The sequence below is a fragment of the Hemiscyllium ocellatum genome, chromosome 15 (assembly GCF_020745735.1).
Source record: "Hemiscyllium ocellatum isolate sHemOce1 chromosome 15, sHemOce1.pat.X.cur, whole genome shotgun sequence".
NCBI classification, from domain to species: domain Eukaryota; kingdom Metazoa; phylum Chordata; class Chondrichthyes; order Orectolobiformes; family Hemiscylliidae; genus Hemiscyllium; species Hemiscyllium ocellatum.
In genome coordinates this window covers 44,971,046-44,990,042 of record NC_083415.1, presented here as the reverse complement: position 1 = coordinate 44,990,042, position 18,997 = coordinate 44,971,046, and the positions used below count along the sequence as shown (strand labels likewise).

Genomic DNA, 18,997 nt, shown 5'->3' with positions numbered 1-18,997 from the left:
AAATTAATTATCATGTTATGTTGTTTAATTCTGCATTGGTTGATTGGGAGAATTTCTTTTGATTGATTGTTCTGTAAAGAATAAGTTTGTCTCTTACCCTTTGTATTGATAACTACGGAGTTTCTTAACATGCCAATATTCTACTGACTTTCGCATTTGATCAATATTTCTACTCAGCACAGTATACTTGCTACAATATTAATATTAATTTTTAACAACTAATCAGTTTTTTGTATGAAGAAATTACCGTAATTTGCAATCTGTAATTTAACATGAAATGGATAGTCAGTGATAAATATGTTAGGTTCTTTCTTTTCTGCAAATCACTGTTTTTTTTATCTGTTTTAGATTAGATAAATGTTCCATAAGGTTCTAACACAGTGTCTGTTTCAGAGAAGTTTTGGGTCCACTGTTTGTTATTTATATAAATGACCTGGATGAGGGGATGGAAGGGTGGGTTAGTAAATTTGCAGATGACACCAAGGTCAGTAGAGTTGTGGATAGTGACGTGGGATGTTGTAAATTACAGAGACACAAATAAGCTGCAGAGCTGGGCTGAGAGGTGGAAAATGGAGTTTAATGTGGAAATGATTGAGGTGATTCAATTGGGAAGGAATAACAGAAATGCAGAGTACTGGCCTAATGGTAAGATTCTTGGTAATGTAGATGAGCAGAGAGATCTCGGTGTCTGAGGCTGGTAGGGTCATTAAGGAGACACACGGTGTGTTCATTTTTATTGGGAAAGGAATTGAGTTTCAGAACCGTGAGGTCATGTTGCAGCTGTAGAAAACTCTGGGGCAGCCCCATTTGGAGTATTACTACAGTTCTGGTCACTGCATTATAGGAAGGATGTGGAAGCTTTGGAAAGGGTTCAAAGGAGCTTTAGTAGGATGTTGCCTGGTATGAATGGAAGGTCTTATGAGGAAAGGCTGAGGGACTTGAAGCTGTTTTCATCAGAGAAGAAAGTTGAGAGGTGACTTAATTGAGACATATAAGATAATCAGAGGGTTAGATAAGGTGGACAGTGAGAGCCTTTTTACATGGATGGTGATGGCTAGCACGAGGGGCATAGCTTTAACTTGAGGGGTGATAGACATAGGACAGATGTGAGAGATAGTTTCTTTTCTCAGAGTAGTCGGGGCATGGAACACACTGCCTACAGCAACTTTAATGGCATTTAAATGAATATGCATATGGTCAAGAATGGAATAGTGTAGGCTAGATGGGCTTTAGATTGGTTCCACAGGTAGGTGCAACATCGAGGGCCAAAGGGCCTGTACTGCGCTGTAGTGTTCTATGCTTTATGTTCTAAGTGTCCTGTAATATGAGTTCTGTTTCTTTCATTGTTGCAGGATTGCTGTCTCCTTGTGTATTTGACATAGACATGCAATACGCATTAAATTTGTCCATTCACTGATAGATTTATTTTAACTTTTGATGTTTAAGTTGTGTGCACTCAACAATTATAATGTTGATGGTAAAGTTGACGCATCATTTTGGAACAGGACTTGATCTGCTTCTGTAACGCAATGGTGTGAAACTACCATGAGGAGGCTGGGTCTACATATATTTGACGTCACATGCAGTGCGAATTTGATCCACTGTTGAAGTTGCTTTGAAAAATACCCCGGAGTCTGGTGGACCTACAGACTTTTTTTCACTAGAAATCTACTGACTGTACATATAAATGCTTTTTACATGGCAATTCTGCCACTTTCTTTGTTTAAATATATAAATTGTAACTGCTGAAAGAGCACATGCATGAGGGGTTCTGTCTTGGCCAAGTGGGTGTAGTCGAACAATTGTTGTATCTACTGTCCTGAACCATTAACTGCATTATATGCGGCATAAAAGCAAATTATAGGCTATTCAACTTGCTTGCAAGTCATTTTAACAAATCTTATTTGAGAGAGGTAGATTAAAGGATAATTCATACTTACCAATGTCATATAAGGATCAGTAACAAACATTGGAAATGTAATGGAAATCCATTATAATGCAGTTCAACATATTTTAAAAATTGCATATATTGCTGGGGTCTCACGACTTCCAAAAGAGGTAAATCTTTATTTAAAGCTTCATTTTGCTTGTAAAGGTAAGAAAATATAAAAGTTTTGTTTTAATTAACACAGTCCAGCATTTTTGCTTTTTGTATTTCCACAATTGTATTATAACAAACTTTAACTGTACGTAAGAAATAGGTGAGCATCTAAAATGGAAAAGAAAGAAAGATTAATGCCTTCAACAAGGCTAAAATGTTGATTGTCCTTTGTTTATATGGTTGCTGATAGTCATGCTGTACATTTTCAGTTCAGGGAATGGATTTTCAATATTTGCAATGCATGGTTTCTGTTTTTCATGATGAATGCCACCATTACTGTATTCATATCTTTGTTAAGGCTTGTGGGATGTTGGTGGCATAATTCTGAGTCAGATGTATTCCTATTTGACCCTTCAAATCAGAAAATGCAGTTAGCAGTTTTCTTATTATAAATACTTCCTCTAATGGGGAGACTCAACCGAAATTTTTAAGAAAGTGCTTACTGACAGAAATTCATGTTCATGAGGTCATCACATCTGCACATGAAATGGAACCTGATCTAAGCCTCACTGTTACATTTGCAATGACAATAAACACTAGCCTGTATTATTTTAACAATAATGGGGAAGGTGAAAGTAAAGGAACTTATCAAAAATGTGTTTTATAACCTTTTGTTTCATTGCACTGAGTAATTTCAAAGGCTGAAAGTATCCTTCTAAACCTTTCAAACCTACATCTTCTGTTGGCTGTATTTTTCTTTGATGAACCAAAGTGTATAGTTTATTTTCTGTTTAGCATGAAAGTATTCTATTTTCGTTTAAACCAGGTACTATGGAAAACTAAAATCTGTATAAAGAGTATAAGACAATGTTTCCATAAATATGTATAATCTCAAGCTGCTGGCACTAACAGAAATTGGTGTTCTAATTTGTACTGGTCTGCTGATGAGGCACTTAGGCTAAATGCAAATCTGTCAAATTTCAAACTAAAGAAAATTCAAGTCGTGCAAAAAAAAGCATAGTATTGTACTGACTTGCCTGGGATTTAAAGTTAAATGAAATGTTTGCTGCATTTAAACATTGTGAGTCACAATTTGAATTTGAGGAGAAATGATTAACCTGACCATGCAACCTGATAAGCAAGGTTTAACTCCTTAGAATCATTGATGTAATACAAACCTGTTCACACATGGGCACTTATGGAGAATCTGGAAGTTACTGTGATTAGAACCTGTCCAACTGCTTTGCATCAACTTCTGTAAACTCTGCATATGTAGACGTATGAGTTTGTGGAAAGGGAGCAAAAACTAATTTGGGTGTAACATTGTTTGGAAAGAGGGAACAAATGCAGGAATTAGACTGAAAAGATAGTGCAGCTGTAGTGCTATTATTAGAATACTCCTTTTTCTGTTATTTCTGCTTCTGTATAAATAGTCTATAAAATGGTTACGGCATGAAAGGAGGTCACGCAGACTGTTACACCCTTGCTGACTCTCTGTAGAGACAATTCATCTAGTTCCATTACTTGTCCTTTTCTTGTCTCTCTACAGCAAATATTCTCTCAGGCACTTATCAAATTCCTTTTTGAAAGCATTACTGAACCTGTTTCCTCTACATGCTCAGTCTGTGCTCCAGATCCTAACCAATCACTCATGACACTTTCTTTTGAAAATCACTTAAATCAATGTCTTCTGATTCTCTACTCTTCTTGCAATAGGAAAAGTGTCCCTCTACCTCCTTTATCTAGACTACTTATGATTTTGAACAACTCTTTCAAATCTACTCCCAAACTTCTATTCTCTCAGAACAACCCTAGTTTCTCTATTATCCATGTTACTGCAATCCCTCATCCTTGGGACCATTCCCATAAATCTGTGCCACACCTGTCATGGAAAACATGTAGAGAATCACCAGGAGACGCAGGGAGTTCTTCAAGAAGTACATCTTTTATTTGCAAACAAAAAACCGTGACACTAAGAAAGCAGATTCTCGAATGCCCACGAACCTCAAGGTCTGTAGTTTTTAAATATTTTTTTCATCATGTTTCTGTTAGCTTATCAGCATGTCCAACTATATTAATCACTCTAGCTACACAATAAACAAGTGTTGTTAGTTCCCATCATCTCTTTAGTTGTACATTTTACTTAATGTTATTCTAATATCACAGTTAGATATTTAGTGTCAGCTTTTGCAACAATGGTCTTTCATTCCAGACCCTCCTTAATATTTTCCTAATGTCATGTCCCAAATATTTATGGTCTCAATCCTGTCATAATGATACTTAACAGGGAGACTGTTAAAACTGTTATCTCATCTCGCCACAGTGACCTTTCAGCCTTAACCTTACTCTGCTAATTGGTGTAAGAGCATACCACTATTCTTATCCCATCCTGCTTCCACAGACCCCTTGGCAACAACTTGCCAGTCATCTTCATGCTTTATTTCTTCCCTTGCTTTCATGCTCTTTATTTTCCATACACCCTCTCTAAACCCTTCACATCTGTCTTTAAGTGCGTTGTCGAGAATTGTGCAAAATACTCCAGTTGAGGCCAAACCATTGTTTTAAGATAGTTCATTATAATTTCTGTATTTTTGTATTCAAACTTCCATTTTTGAAACCCAAGATCCCATAAATCTTTTTAAAAGACGCTGCTGAAACTCCCTGCTACCTTCAAGGATCTGTGCAAACACATCCCCAAGTTCTTCACCAGTTTTGGAATTGCACTCCTTATTTTCTATTGTCTCTCTTCATTCTCTCTACCAATGTGCACCACTCCACACTTCTCCAAACTAACTGCATCTTTATTGTCTGTTCCATCAGCTTATTTGCGTCAAGTTGAAGTTTATCACTGCTGACCTTAAAGTACATAATAATTCCAAGTCTAGTCTCATCTGCACATTTTGAAATTATGTACTGTATACCTAAGAGTAAGTTGTTAACATGTGTAGGTATCAAGAAAAGGTCTCATCTGATCTAACTCCGAACACTGGCCTTTATTCCCAAGTGGGAACCTCCTCCAGTCCAAAAAATTATTCACTTTTACTCTCTGTTTCCTGTCACTCAGCCAACTTTATATCTTAATATCATGTTTCATGTTATTCCCTGGGCTTCAAATTTATTAATAAGCCTTTTCCTTCAATATTATTAAAATCCTTTTAGAAATCCTTATGTGCCACATAACTATGTTATTCTTATCAAATCACTATGTTACCTGATCAAAAACTCTGTCCAGTTTCTTAAAAACAATTTCCATTTCAATTAGCAAATTAATGTTATCCCCTCACTGTTGACTTTGTTACGATTTTTGTTATTTGCAGTAACTTTACAAGAGACCTTCAATGGTTACTTGTACACCTGATAGATTTTCTAAGCCTCCTCGTACTTCAGAACTTTTAACTTCAATTGTAGTTTGTATACTGGTATGGTAATAAAACACAAAACACTCTAAGCAACTGGAAAAGTAAAATATTTGCTATTAAAGCTCATCACCAACACATAAAAACTTCAATTGAATATGTTTCAATGTTCTGCAGAGCAGCTGTGAAAAATTATCTGCGTCTATTTACGAGACATGACTTTGTTGGTAGCAGTAGAAAAGTATGCAATATTTATTCATATCAGCTATTGCTTGACACTTTCCTAGTAAAGTATTAAGCTGGAAATTACTGTTGATACATGTTTCTTCTATTTATGATATTCCTTTATTTACTTTATACTGAGGCACAAATTCATTTAAAATAAATGATAAATAGATTAGCAGAGAATTCTTATACAAAGATGAGGGCCATAACATTTCGGCTCCTTAATGCCTGGTTTTCCAGTACTATGAATGCCATTTTGGTTTTACACTGGCGTTTACAACACATGCACAATTTTGGTTAGAAATGTCAGTGATGGGCCATAGAGTCATAGAGACAGACAGTATGGAATCAGACCCTTTGGTCCAACCCATCCATGCCAACCAGATATCCTAAATACGTTTAGTCCCATTTGTCGGTACTTAGCCCATATCCCTCTAAACTTTTCCTATTCGTATACTGATCCAGATGCCTTTTAAATGTTGTAATTGTACTAGCCTCCACCACTTCCTCTGGTGGCTCATTCCATACATGCACCACCCTTTGTGTGAAAATGTCACTCCTGAGGTCTCTTTTAAAGCTTTCCCCTCTCACCCTAAACCTATGCCTTCTAGTTCTGGACTCCCCCACCCCAGGGAAAAGACTTTGTCTATTTACCCTATCCATGCCCCTCATGATTTTATAAACCTCTACAAGGTCACCCCTCAGTCTCTGACACTCCAGGGAAAACAACTCTAACCTATGCAGCCTCTCCCTCTAGCTCAAACCATCCAATACTGGCAACATTCTTGTGAATCTTTTATGAACTTTTTCAAGTTTCACAATATTCTTCCTATAGGAGGGAGACCAGAATTGCAGACAATATACCAAAAGTGGCCTAACTAATGTCCTGTACAGCCACAACATGACCTCCCAACTCCTATATTCAATACTCTGACCAATAAAGGGAAGCATTCTAAACTATCTTAGTTTAGTATCTATCTTTCTTAGAAAGCATACTTCATTAGACTACCTACCTGTGACTCCACTTTCAAGGAACTATGAACCTGCACTCCAAGGTCACTTTGTTCAGCAACACTTCCCAGGACTTTACCATTAAGTGTATAAGTCGTGCCCTGATGTGAAGGTCAGGGAAAGAATGACAGTGAGAGCAAGTTCAGGGCAACAGCAGGAAATGGTACTAATACAATGACCAATGTACTGTAAAAAAAAACAAAGGTAGGCTTACTTAGGGCCAGAACAAAGAATGTTTCACATACCTCACATAAAAGCAGGCATTGTTAAGGCTTGTTTGGTTTCATATAGCAATGCCTTTTATTTGGAAGAAGTGAATAGTTAAATACGAAGCATGTAAGCTTATCTGCAGGCCTACCAAAGGACCATAGAGTCATAGAGATGTACAGCACAGAAACAGACCACTCCAGGGCAAACAGTATTAGCCTATACAGCCTCTCCCAATAGCTCAAATCCTCCAACCCTGGCAACATTCTTGTAAATCTTTTCTGAACCCTTTCAAGTTTCACAACATCTTTCCGATAGGAAGGAGACCAGAATTGCACGCAATATTCCAACAGTGGCCTAACTAACATCCTGTACAGCCGCAACATGACCTCTCAACTCCAGTACTCAATACTCTGACCAATAAAGGAAAACATACCTAGCGCCTCCTTCACTACCCTATCTACCTGCGACTCCATTTTCAAGGAGCTATGAACCTGCACTCCAAGGTCTCTTTGTTCAGCAACACTCCCCAGGACCTTACCATTAAGTGTATAAGTCCTGCTAAGATTTCTTTCCCAAAATGCAGCACCTCGCATTTATCTGAATAAAACTCCATCTGCCACTCCTCAGCCCATTGGCCCATCTGATCAAGATCCTATTGTAATCTGAGGTAACCTTTTTCACTGTCCACTACATCTCCAATTTTGATGACATCTGCAAACTTAATAACTATATCTCTTATGCTCGCATCCAAATCATTAATATAAATGATGAAAAGTAGAGGACCAACACCGATCCTTGCGGCACTCTACTGGTCACAGGCTTCCAGTCTGAAAAACAACCCTCCACCATCACCCTCTGTCTTCTACCTTTGACCCAGTTCTGTATCAAATAGCTAGTTCTCCCTCTATGCCATGAGATCTAACCTTGCTAACTAGTCTCCATGGGGAACCTTGTCGAACACCTTACTAAAGTCCATATCGATCACGTCTGCCACTCTGCCATTATCAATCCTCATTACTTCTTCAAAAAAATCAATCAAGTTTGTGAGACATGACTTCCTATGCACCAATCAGGTTGACTATCCCTAATCAGTCCTTGCCTTTCCAAACCCATGTACAGCCTGTCCCTCAGAATTCTCTCCAACAACTTGCCACTGCTGACATCAAGCATTGCATTAATCAGTTTTCTTCACAAATGCTACCAGACCTACTCCGTTTCTCCAAGAATTTCTGTTTTTGTTTCACATCTTCAGTACCTGCAGTTCTTTGTTTAATTATGTTGCATTGTGCAATCCTTTTCTATAGCCTTCCTAACTGTAGTGTTCATCAAAACCTTCTGGAGCAAAAGTCATGCATGACCGAAGTCCAGGCTTGCTGACACTTCCCCAATCTTTGTCCTCTAGCCTGTACCCAGCGTCTGAATACATAACATTATGTTTTACTTCTTCTTCTGGCTTATGCAACTCTTGCTTTTCCCTACCACCAGGCCAGGTTGCAGTTCTTAAATGTCTGAAAGAAAGCCACGTAGGGGTGTAGAAAAACAAAAGCTTTCAGTAGATGCAATTAGCTAATTCAAGAGAGTATGGGATGTGAAGGAAATGTGATGTGAAAAGGAGGATTGGGTATGAGACTGTCATTGTCTTTGATCATTTCAGCCCAGCCATTAGCCATCAGAAGGGCTTGCTCCAATAATAGTGACCCACTGTTTCCTCCATTGGGACATTTGATGATACATTTAGACCACTCGTGAAGTTGTAAAACTTGTAGTGGTGCTGCAAGCAGGGACTTGGGCTTGACTTTGAGGTATTGATTAAGATTGCTTTCTTTTCCCACCGTTGTAAAGTTTGCCTGTACAGCCTCCTCATTCCTTGTTGACAGTTTTCCTCCTCTGTGCTTTGTACCCAGGGTACAAAGTCATGTGGTATAGTTTCTGAAAACCTGAGAATGTGCTCTCTTCCCTGTTGTGTCATAAATCATTCTTACTGTATAGACTCTCTTCCACAAACATTTCCAGCACCTTCTTAAGCCAAGAATGTGCTTTCTCTTTAAAAGATGCAGGCTTACTTTAAGTAATGCAGGCTAGACTTAACTAGAGTTTGCTTCACAGAAATATTAGCTCTCAGTTGAGGAGCACTGTTTTTATAGTGCTGGCAATGCATGGCAATCGTGCAAATTAATAGACCATTATGTTGGCATTGTGCCACCATGAGAACAAGAGGCACAGGTTAATTACACAATGGGGGCTATTGAATTTTGCCCCAGTTAGGTTTCCTCTGTTAATATTTAAGGTAATAATTTCTAAGCAACAATACAATATCAGTTCTATTAATATTACTCATCTTTTTGGCTCAGTCATCAGCCCCTTTGGGAAGTAAAGTCCACCCAGCCATTACTCTTTCACTTTTCGTGCACAGAATTGTGATGTACTTAGAATGGTTGACTTTACTGTTGTTCTTTATTTGTTCTGTTTGCAGACAATCATGTCTTATGTAAATAGCTCCAAAAGTAAACAGTAGGTTGTCTGTATTTACGTTACGAATACTTTTCTACACAGTGATACTCAGTTATTGCAGATAACAAACTGGTGAGTGTACAGAGGCTGATTTGACCCAGCATTTGGAACATTGATGATTCCAGAAACTTGTTTGGGGAAACCACCTTTTAATTATCCTGTCTGACCCACAGCATTCTCCTGACCACAACTCCATTCTAAATTCATCAATAAACAGTCGTTGGTTTTTGACCAATCTTTAAATAAAGATACAGAAGACATTTCCAGTGTCCAATGAGAAGCTGCTATCTTTTAAAATTGACTATTCAATTTAACGTTGGGTTACCAGATAACCTGGCAATTCTACAGCTCTGTGGGAGGTGGCTTTGGGAAAAGGGATTACTGTATTTGGAGAGAAATGCCTCAGAGTTGATCTCAAACTCATTGCTACCTCTGAGTACTTCTGTTGCAAGCTGACACCCATCATGTATGGCTACCTGCTCCCAAACTGTTAACTAGCCACTCCCCAGAAGATTGTACAATATGACATGCCACTGACAAAAATGTGATTGAATCCCAAAGAGCCCAGATATTTCAAGGAAATTTAACCCTTTGTGCTTGTCCTGCATTCTGCTGTTGATATTCCTTATACAAGCATGAATTGCCTACCTACAAACAATGTGCAGAGGAATATGGTATGAACTAGGGTACTTTTTCTGACTGGAAGATACAAGTTTTAAGAGATCCTGAATACTGAACTAGGTTTGCAAACTAGCTTTAACTTAATTTTTATGCCAAAGTGATCAGGATCTAATTTTAAACAAACAAAAATGTGCAATTTAAGATGAGTTTGGTGTTTCTGAAATGAGACTTTGCATTTTAGCAAAGGATTTGAGACCATCTTGAGGTAACAATCATTCATCAGATTCACTTTGAATGAGATTTAATATCGCTACAATTTTACAACTAGTACAGCTAACCCCTGCTTTTCGAATATTCACTTTATGCAAATTCGCTTTTACAAAATACTTACATTAGGATCTGTTTTCGTGAATCCAAAGAGGATTTGAACTTTTATGAAAATCAGCGATACTTTTTCCCATTTAAATAATGCACCTTCACTTTACACCATTTCCGGCTTACGAAAGGTTTCCTGGGAATGCTCTAGTTTCAGATATTTGTACAGAAATTCTACCTGATAGCTTCTTAGATCTTCAGTTTTTCTTCCTTCTTATTTCTTCTTTTTTTTTACACCAGTTATCTTGAAGATATTTGTTTCTTACAGGCATTTACTTTCCGGAGTACCTGTTACCTTCCGGTACAATGTATGAAACATTTCTCAAGTGATTCGAGCTAACTGAGCCACAGAAATGTACATCACAGAAGCAGACCCTTTGGTCCAACTTGACCATGCCAACCACATATCCCAAAGTAATCACGTCCCATTTGCCAGCGTTTGGCCCATATTCCTTCAACCCTTCCTTCCCCTCTCACCTTAAACCTGTGCCTTCTAGTTTTGGACTCCACTACCTGAGGAAAAAGACCTTGTCTACTCACCATTTCCATGACCCTCATGAGTTTATAAACACCCATAACATCGCCCCTCAGCCTCTGATGTTCCAAAGAAATTAGCCCCAGTCTATCCAGCTTCTCCCAATGGCTTAAACCTGCCAACCCTGGCAATATCCTAACAAATCTTTTCTGAACCTTTTCAAGTTTCACAATGTCTTCACTATAACAGGGAGACCAAATTGAATGCAGAATTCCAAAAGTGACCAAATCAATGTCCTGTACAGCTGCAGCATGACCTCCAAACTCCTATACTTAATGCACTGACCACTAAAGGCTTGCATACCAAACACCCTATTCACTAACCTGTCTACCTGTGACTCCACTTTCAAGGAAATATGAACCTGCACTCCAAGGTCTCCCCTTGACCTTTCCATTAAGTGTCTAAGTCCTGCACTGATTTGCCTTTCCAAACTGCAACACCTCATATTTATCTAGATTAAACTCCATCTGCCACTCCTCGGCTCATCAGCCCATCTGATCAAGGTCCCATTGTACTCTGAAGTAACTTTCTTCGCTGTTCACTACACCAGCAATTTTGGTGCCGCTCCTAGGTTCACATTCAAATAATTTATATGAATGATAAAAAGCAGTGGGCCCAGCACCAATCCTTGCTGCACACCACTGGTCACAAGCCTTCAGTTTGAAAAGCAACCCTCCACCACCACCCTCTGTCTCCTGCCTTCTAGCCAATTTTGTAACTGAATGGTTAGTCCTTCCTGTATTTCATGTGATTTAAACTTGTTAACCAATCTACCATGTGGAACCTTGTTGAATGCATTACTGAAGTCCATATAGACAACGTCCACACCTCTGCCTTCATCAATCTATAACTTGGTTGACTGTTTGAACATAAGGGTATCACAGTCAAGGCTGTTCTTTCCTCGCTGAATGTCCATAATTGCACTTGCAGCTCCTTTGCCACCAATTAAGTGCCAGTCTGCCTTGCATTCATGAAAGTGAGCATAAGTCTGGGCAGTGCACTGAAATAGCACCTAATGTAACTTCTCTGCACCCAGACTTGCTATCGGTATTCATCATATTTTCTGTGATGGAAGCTGAGGCCCCTAATTGAAGACTCACAAACATATAGGAAAAAACCATTGCTGTAGGTCTTAAAGGCCTGGGGCTGCTTCAAGAGATTGGTTCTACTTGGGGGCTTGAGAAAGCCTGTGGAACAGATACATTACCTGCGTCTGGTTGAGTATTTTAAAGACAAACAACTTCTGACCAAATATCCTGAAGGGCTTCCAAGAAGTAATTTCTTACCTTTTGTTCTTTGTTGAAGTGAAATTCACTTCAAGGGGGACTTTATAACAAGCTGAAAAATAATCATTTGCATCATGGTGCCTGTAAGTAGCTAATTACACCAGGAAAGTCTGCTCTAATGTTGAGGCCATTGTTAAGCTGTTGCAGGGAGGAAGCAAAGAAAGATTGCCTTGTTTCCCTGTCAGTAAGGAACATCATCAAGGTACTTAGAGCATGGCAGGAAGTAGCTCAAATCAACAGTAAGGTTATGCCAAAGGCATGAAAAATACTCAGCTTCATAACTGTACCAAGAAGGAAAAAGTAAGCATTAACCTTGTAAAAAATTATTTGAGAACCCTTGTTGAAAAGTTTATTTTTCACTCAATATTTGTATGCACGCAAACTACATAATGTAAACATGCTTGACACTCTTTTCCACTTATAAATCACTCAACAGTCATTAGTTACATAGACTCCATACAAGTAACTGCAGGGTAACAGCAGAAAGAGTATTAAAGCAATACCGCACTCCTGCGTGCACTTGGAAATGGCACATGTAATGTTGCAGAGTCTCCTTGTGCTGCAATTACTTACCTGCTATACGATAGCAATTAACCTTATTTGAGGAAAGGACAAATGGAACTTTGTAATTAGAATTTGTGAGGATGGATGAGTTGGTGAAGCAGAGGGGAAGAAGAGGCCTCTTGTTGTTATCATGAGAGTGATTTCAGTAGCAACTGCAATGCAGGTAAACATTCCGGTATTTGAAAGCACATATTCAAACGAAAAGTGTTTTTAGAACCTGAGGAACAATCACTCCTGCACATGCTGGTAGCTGTGGAAGAGTGCATAACTAGCATATGTGACATGTTGATGCATGTTAACTGTGGGATGGATATATATTTTAATATTACTTGTAAGTTTGATTTCTGGTTTTTAAGTGTAAACAATGAGTTTTCTGTGCTTCTGATATTAATAATTAACTTGTAAATATTTCTGTAGCCATAGTGATTTCTTTTAAAGCAGGTTTTGAGGTGTGGTTTTAGAATTGATGTGTTTCTGTGTACATTGTTGTGTACAACCTAATAAGATAAACAACCTCCAGTTTCGAGGACAGAAGAGGAGCAAATTACTGTAGATACTGAAATCTGAACTGAAAACCAAACATGCTGATGTAGAGTCATCTAGACTCAGAACGTTAGCTTGCTTTCTCTCCATGGATGCTGCCCGACTCGCTGTGATCTCCAACATTTGTTGTTTTCAGTAGAGGATAAGAGATTTTTTTTAAGCTGAAAAGAAATACCCAGAGTTTAGAGAGAGAGTTTTTTGTTAGCTTTATTTTGAGTTTGGAGTAGTCTTTGAAAAAAAGATGGATGTGTAGACTTTTGCTTATGTAAAGGGAAGAATGTGTTATGAACTAGATTACCTTAGAGTGAAGAGTTACAAGTAGTCGTGGACCAGAGGTGTCAGGATAAAATCCTAAAGAGGTTACTTAAAACTGAGTACATTAAAGCTCAGGTGCATGATACATCCATGCTGCAGCTATCTGCTGTCCCAGTCTACAAGTTACTTAAACATACCAAAATATTAGATACAGAGATTCTGGAGTGAGTATGGTATGAGTGGTGGTTTGGTAATGCATCAGGGAAGTGTTTTAGGTATTATACCAAAGCCATTTTGCTTCTTTTTAAATGTATAAAAGAATGTTCTGAGGTTAATGAGTGTATACTTTCACTATATATGAACAGAAAAGTGCAACATGGAGGGATTTGAGAGTCCTCACAAATGAACTGCAAAAAAAAGGATATAAGTTTGATAGGTAATAGGGAAGGCCAATCAAATATGGGTCCTATTTTAACAGTATTGAAGAATGAAAATAGCAAAGCCTTGAACTATGGTCAACTGGTGTTATTATTGGACAAGTCTGATCCCAGATCAAAACCTGGCTTGATCGATCATATTTTGTATACCAGTGAGGTTGTCTTTTACTGAAAGATAAGCACACAATGTTGCAGATTTTGTTTGAACAATAAAAGACAAAAACATATAATCCCATTAATCCCACAACTCACTTTTGCAAATTCCAAAACAAAACAACATCCATTATACAGAACCCAAAAGCACTTTTTGTAAGTACTCCCAACAGATTTCTGAAGTCTTTCCCATTTAGAAAATAGTCTGTGTCTCTTCTTCTTACCAAACTGCATAACCTCACATATTCCCACTTTATATCCCATCTGCCACTTCTTTGCACACTCTCCTCACCTGTCCAAGTCTGTCTGCAGCCTCCTGCCTCCTCAAAACTACCCGTCCTTCTACCTTACAATTTGTTTTAAAGTGTCCCAACTGGCCACCTTTATAGCATTCGGAATCCCTTGCTGGGCATTTGCTGTGCCTGTGATTCATTCTGGAGCTACATCTTTACTTCTGAATATAGTTGATGGTGTTGGATTCCTGTTGGTTTTATAGGTACTTGCTTTGGCCCAGCAACCAAAACACATCAAGAGAATCTCCTCTGTTTCCTTGTGGTACTGACTGATTTTAAACCTCTTTTTCTTGCCAGTGTAATGAATTAGATTGTCCGCTCCAAAATTGAATCCTCTTTAGACCAAAGAAAATCTGATTAACTTCTCATCTCTCACATCAACTACTATAGATGGTCTCTAAGTAATTTATTCTTCAAAGCTCAGAATCAAGAGCACTGTGCTAGGTTATAAATGCATTACAAAGGCGCCTGTTGGTTTTCTTAAATGTTCCCATTACTGATTAAATCTCACCCATTGTGCAACTAAATTATTTTTAGGGTTGAAATGTGCATTGAATGCTTTAATCATTATATCAGACTCTGGTATTTCTTCCATGCTTTGTCTCACCAGAATATCATCAGCTATTAGACCTGCAATATATTAAAGAAAACTGCTGATATAATGATGCTGCTTATTCATGTACAAAAATCTGAAGCTACTCTTTAGCACTGTAACTGCTGCTACCAGAGCTCCCATTTCTGGTCTAATTTTTGGCTTTCCACATTATCAACTAATTGAGGTAATAGCAAACTTTCTGTTGTTATCCTTGCAAGCTATTGTGTCTAACTGACCTGAATGTGTAGTTGGAATAATTGGACCAGGGTACTTAGCCATAATCCAATATCCATTTGAAAGTCATCAAATCCGTTCTAAATTCTATATTTCACATTTATGTAAGTTCCTGTGTCATATTTATAGTAGGGACTGTCTTTGGTAAATTCTTATGGTTTTGATCGCTCTCCTGAGAGTTTTGGTATCATGGCACTTCTGTCTGTGAAACATGGCAAATATTACATGACAAATGTACTTAAATAGCTCCAATATAAATATATAGACATAATAATTGATAAGGCAAAATCTGGTTGTTAGTGTAAACAGATAATGAAAGAGTTTTCTTTTGCAAAAATGTACTTGTTCATAACATTCAAACGTACATTACAGTACAAATTTGATATTACATGAAATACAATTCAGTTTCTTCTCATATACAGTAATATGTGGCACTCTGAGGTGCTTCATCAGGTTTACATTAAAAGTTTATAGTTTGCCCTTCATGATAAATATTATCTAATAAATAAAACCAAAGAATTTGAAATGGATTCCGACCCTTTGGTGCCCTTGTGGGAGGGTATTTAAATTATTTTTATTCTATCGACATGAGAAGTGTAGTGTAAACTTTGAAATATACCAAGGGTGATCCATGTTGGTGGATCCACTCAATTTCTTTGTGAGAATACTTCCCTGCAAAGGTTTCCTAATCTGTGTGGTTTCATACTTAGCACGGAGAGCACTAAACTAAGCAATATCATTTTATATTTCAGTTCTAACAGATTAATCAGCACGACTCAGCGATGATACTACATCACTGTGTTACTTTCTTTTTCAATTTTATTTCCTACCAGACAGGAACGAGCAAACTGGTTGCCTGTAGTTATTTTATTTCTATAATACTATTTTATTGGTAGACATGATTTCACGTGAAGACGTGCTTTTATTCACTATTGCTCAGTACTTCTGTTTCTTGGATCCCTATTACAATTAGTAACTTATAGAGTCATAAAGTCATTCAGCATAGAAACAGATCCTCCGATTCAACCAGTCCATGCTGAATATAATCCCAAACTAAACTAGTCCCACCTGCCTGCTCCTAGCCCATATTCTTCTAAATCTTCCAATTCAGGTACTTATCCAAATGTCTTTGAAATGCTGTAGTTGTACCGACATCCAGCACTTTCTCAGGAACTTTATTCCACATGAAAACTAACTGCTGTGTAAAAGAATTGCCCCTCGTATCTTTTTTAAGCCTCTCCTCTCATCTTTAAAATGTGCCCTCTTGTCTTGAAATCCCCACCCTTGGGAAAAGACAACTACCATTAAGTCTATCTATACCCCTCATTACTTTATAAACTGCTATGAGGTCACCTCTCAATCTCCTACGCTCCAGTGGAAAAAAAACCTATCCCATCCAGCCTTTCTTTGTAACTCACACCCTCCATACCTGGCAAATCCTGGTAAATCTCTTCTGAACCCTCTCCAGCTTGATAATATCCTTCCTATAACTGCATGGTCAGAACTGGACACAATATTTCAGAAAAGGCCTCACCAATGTCCTGTACGACATCAACATGACTTCCTGACTCCTATACTCAAAGAATGTATGTTGAATCTTATCTCTTGCAAGTTGCAGAGAGAAAGCAAGAACCTCAGACTGCCTTGTGAGAATTAAGACGAGAACGTTTGCTTAAAACAGGATTCAGTAAACGGGTTATCTGCTCTGGTTCATATAGAACCCGAAGCACAAAGCCTCAGAGATCAAATATCACAATATAAAACAGAGTAACATTTTTTTAATGCTTCTGTTTAATCTTGAATAAATTTGTTAGGTTGTCTGTTCCAATGAATTATGTGTTGAATAATATTTGTTCATTTTCAGTTGTGAAATGACGCCTAGCCTTGCCAGCTGCCCACTGCATCGAGTTTGGACCTGATCTGATTGAGCATTATTCCAAAAATTAACATTTTGTTTAATCAATGTGTTATTTTAGAGAGGTTTAGTCATAATTCAAAGTAGAATATTGCTTCTTTGATCAGTTTGGATGAAAGGGAATTGAAGATGAAAGGAGATAACAGGCAATTTATGCTCCAAAGCTCACAGTATTTGTGCCATTCTGATGGATTTTCATTGAACTGAGGAGTAATGATCAAATGAATGGCTCAAGGTTCAGAGCGGACACATTTTTCCTCATTGCTGATGTTAACTTTCTGCAGGGTTTCATTGTGTTGCAATGGCAAGTTATTACTTGCAGCCTGCATGTAAGTATACCATATGATTCATTTAGCAAGGAGCATAAAAATAACATGTTTCTTAATTCACAACTTCCTTTGAAAGAACTGTGTTGGAATTGTGATTGGCTATCTCTAAAGCCTGTCTTCTATAATGCCTTGTATTTTTGGAATACAGGAAGCTATTATGTATTTGACAGCCTGCTCTACTTCCTGATCTGCAAAATTTATTGTAAAAACACCGTCATTAACAATTTACAAAGTTGGACGAGCCTGGAAAGTTTTCGAAACCTGCTACCCATTCTAAAAGATGAAAGACTTAACAGCAATCTAGGTTTGTTCAGTATATCATTTTAATTGTGTGACACTGTGATCTTTTGCTATAAATTCTGTGTCTTATGATCCTGCCCCACTAGTTACCTGATGAATGAGCAGTGCTCTGAAAGATAATACTTCCAAATAAACCTGTTGGACTATAACCTGGTCTTGTGTGATTTTTAACTTTATTTTTTGATACTGATTTCTTTGGTGTACTTCCAGTATCAGTTTCTATTACAGTTCAATTTTTGTCAAATAGTTTTTATTGTATTAATATCTTGAACATCACTGTTAACTTGAGATTTTGATGAAGTGGAAGAAGGATTGTCCTCTCAGGTAGACATGTTATTGCATTGCTCCATTTATTTTTAATATACATAACTGATTATTAGATGCCCTATATTTATGTGCTGTTTAATCTGTTGCTAATGGCTCAATTGTTTATTTTTTTGCTTATTTGAATACTGCATTCTCTATAAGTTTGATTCATGAGGGTAAATTTTCAATGATGAATTGTTATAAGATTATAAGTTATAGGAGCAGAATTAGGACATTCGACCCATTGAGTATGTTCCACCATTCAATTCCAGGTGATATGTTTCTCAATCTGATTCTCCTGCCTTCTCTTCAAACCTTTGATCCTCCCACTAATCAATGCTCTATATATCTTGGTGTTAAATACACTCAAACACTTGACCTGCACAGCCTTTTGTGGCAATGAGTTCCACAGATTCACCACCCTCTAGCTGAAGAAATTCCTCCTCATCTCAATTCTAAAAGGTTGTTCTTTCACTCTGTGTCTGTGCCTGGTCCAGTCTCTTCTACTGGTGGAAACATCTTCTTTATGTCCATTCATCCAGGTCTCTCAGCATTCTGTAAGTTTCAATGTGATTCCCCTCTCAGTCTTCTAGACTCCACAAAATACAGATCCAGATTCCTCACTGCTCTTCAGATGTCAAGTTCTACATTCCTAGGACCATTCTTCTGAATCTTCTCTGAACAGCCTGCAAGACCAGCACATCTTTCCCTAAATACAGGGTCCCAAACTGCCCACAATCTTTCGATCTGACTAGAACCTTATGCAGCCTCAGCGATGCATCCCTGCAACTATGCTGTTCTTTAATCCAAGAGGAAAAATAATGAGGTCTCAAGTGGTTAGTAGAGGTATTTACAGAAGGGAGAATTCACTTGGAAATGTGTGAAGGCTTAGTGATCTGAAT

At 37.9% G+C, this 18,997-nt stretch overlaps 1 protein-coding gene across 3 annotated transcripts in view; it reads left to right on the top strand.

The window, feature by feature from the left end:
• LOC132822966 (rho GTPase-activating protein 18-like) overlaps nucleotides 1-18,997 on the top strand; it is a 143,912-nt gene that overhangs the window by 21,453 nt on the left and 103,462 nt on the right. Inside the window, exon 1 of one of the 3 annotated variants that reach the window (XM_060836426.1) lies at nucleotides 17,672-17,793. The exons of the other annotated variants lie outside the window; for them this stretch is intronic. The gene's annotated coding sequence lies outside the window, so the exon portion shown is untranslated. Of the gene's footprint in view, nucleotides 1-17,671; nucleotides 17,794-18,997 lie in introns of those variants that run through there. 3 annotated transcript variants of the gene reach the window in all.